The sequence below is a fragment of the Pinus tabuliformis genome, chromosome 9 (genome assembly GCF_031772625.1).
Source record: "Pinus tabuliformis cultivar Carrire ecotype Pingquan chromosome 9, CPIR1, whole genome shotgun sequence".
NCBI lineage: Eukaryota > Viridiplantae > Streptophyta > Pinopsida > Pinales > Pinaceae > Pinus > Pinus tabuliformis.
Genome location: NC_142307.1, coordinates 2,015,427,058 through 2,015,430,086, shown reverse-complemented (window position 1 = coordinate 2,015,430,086; position 3,029 = coordinate 2,015,427,058).

Sequence of the window (3,029 nt, the reverse complement as noted above, 5' to 3'; positions counted from 1 at the left end):
CATTTTCAACACTCCCTCTTAGCAAGGAAGGGATTATGAACAAACCAAATCTTACCTCTATGGAACTTGCCCCTTGATAGGGCATTGATCAAGATGTATGCATCCTGCTACGTTGTAGAGATGTACTATAACATACCAATTCTCCTCTGCACACAATCTGTATATATGCTTGGACCTAATATGAAACACTAGATTCTCAGAGAGTTTTATGCAACTCTGATTTTCATAGTGGATCAATGTAGGCTCCATCCCCTGACTGAAGAGTCCTACCAAGATATTCCTCATCCAAATAGCCTCACATGTTGCCTAAATAGAAGCCATGTAATCGACCTACGACGAATTGAGTGAAACTAATATATGCTTCCTGTTGTACCAAGAAACTGTAGTTGATCCATTATTGAATACTGCTCTTGATTTTCTCTTCTTATATGTGGGACTCCCTGCCCAATCTGCATCTGTGAAGCCCTGAAGCCTCACTCTATTAGTCTTTCTGTACCAAAATCCAAAGTCTAATGTGCCTCTAAGGTATCTCAAAACATGTTTTGTATCTTTCCATTGGAACTTGGAAGGATACACCATGAACTAACTCAACTGGTTCACTGCAAAATAAATACGAGGTCTTGTGTTCACTAAATACATCAAGGATCCAATCAAATGGCTATATATTGTACACTCTACTGCATATGATGTGGAGGCATCCTCCTTCCTCCAGTTAGTACCTAAATGAGTATCCATGGGTTTGCAATCCTGCATGTGGAATCTCTGAAGGATTTCAGAGGTGTACTTACCCTATCCAATAAATATCTCTCCATCACCCTGCCAAACCTCCAATCAAAGGAAATAGTGCATTAGCCCCATATCCTTCCTCTCAAACTCTCTTGAAAGTCCTTCTTGCAATCCTGGATCAAATTTTCATCTACCATCAAAATCAAATCATCAACATAGAGAACTAAGATGAGCAGATACCATCTATCATGATGTAGTATAGGTTGGCATATGCCTCATTTTAGTGGAGCCCAATCCTCTGAGATAAGAATCAATGCGAGTGTACCATGCTCTAGGTGTCTACTTGGGGCTGATAAAGATCTCTCTTTAGCTTAGAGACATGTGTCTTTACCAAAATTCTCAAATGCCTCTGGCTTCTCAATGTAGATGTCTTCCTAAACCACTCAATTGAGGAAAGTTTCCTTGAAATTCATTTGGTGGATCCTCCACCCCAACTGTGCTACCAATGCAATTATGGTCCTGATAGATGAGTACCTTTACACTAGGGAAAAATTATCCTCATAATCAATCCCCTCATTCTGTGAGAATCCCATGGCCAAAAACCCGACCTTGTACTTATCCACACTACCATCTGCTGCATGCTTCACCTTATACAACCACTTGGAGCCAAACAACTGATTTTACCTTAGGTCTAGGCTCAACCTACCAAACATAATTCTTCATGAGTGAGTTATACTCCTCCACCATGGAATTCACCCAAACTTGCTGGGAAGCTACCTCTCCAAAAGAAGATGGGTTAGACCCTATTAACTCTTTCATTAGTTCCATATATCATGTCTAACTATCTGGTGATTTACACTGTCTTTGCAAGGAACTAGTAGGTATAACTCACTTCTAAGCTTCTTCCACCAACCTATCAACCAACTAGTCCTCTTCCTCCCTTCTCTGGGAGTCACTGTGTGAGTGGTGCCTCCACTTGGTTTTCTCTCTACTCCTCATCATTTGGTGGCTCCAAATCATCCTCTTGGAATTTCCTCTTTCCCCTAGGCAAGGACTGAATTTGTGAATCTGACTGAGGCTCCTCTTTGGGATTTGTAAGCTCCTTGCACACATCATACTGATCAAGGGTGCAATATGGTAGCCCATTGCTGATCTGTTGGAGTATCTTCAATGCTCCATGATGTAGATGTGCCATGCACTTGTGCAAGATCCCTCCAACATCTTGTCCCTAAACAGACTCTGCCTCGCTTCTCAAGGTTGTGCATGCATCGACCTCTAATTTGCAGAGGTTCTTGATCCTGACACTAATCTGTTTGACCCATCCTAAAGCAGAATGCTTGAGGTATGCCTTCCCTTTATTGAATACTATATCATACCCTTTGTCTTCAAGTACTTCTATTGATACACGGGTTTTTTTCAATCCTGGAACATACATCACATTATTGAGACGAAGAAGGTAACTAGACTCCCTCTTAAACCTTACTATACCAACTCCCTTTGTTTATGTATCTGCCATCATATCTAAGCTCGATATGAGACTGCATATATTTCTCCTCCAAACTACTAATAAATATTTATTCCCTATCATGTGGAATGAATCCCCTGAATCACTATACCACACACTACCTTGAACTGAGCTTGCCATGAAAGCTATCAAATAGAAATCCAATTTGAATTGAGAAAAAAGTGCTTGTCCTCCTGCTGTTGTTGTAGTGTGCTTGTTGGATTTCTTATTTGGACATTTTTTAGCATAGTGTCCAAACTAATGACAATGAAAACACTTGATCTTGCTAATATCCTTCCTTTTCTTGCCACCATTCTGACTTGACTTGGAATTTCCTTGGGCCTTCTTGCCTTTGTATTTCTTCCCTTTTCTAGCTAAAGAAAATTTATCCTCATCATCTGTCCTAGTAGAGACTCCATACTTGGTGCTCCTTCCTATATCTTCTTGCACAAGATTTGAACACAATCTCTCCTAATCAGGGGGCTTATCTCTGCCATTCAATGCATCCTAGAAACTTTACCAAGATTTGTGAAGCCCAATAAGAGCAAGGTACACAATATCTACTTGTGAAACTATATCTCCAACACCTACAAGTTCATCCCTCACTTGAAAAAACTTGGATAGATATGTAACAATGGGCTTATTTTTCCCATTTGAATGTTCCTTAATGTGTCCTTCAAAGGAACATTTATGGCATCACTACTGCTTTCAAACATATCAGTAAGGGACTTCCACATCTGGAATGGTATACCTTCCAATGGAAATTTGGAACAATATAGTATCTAACTCCTTTTAGGAT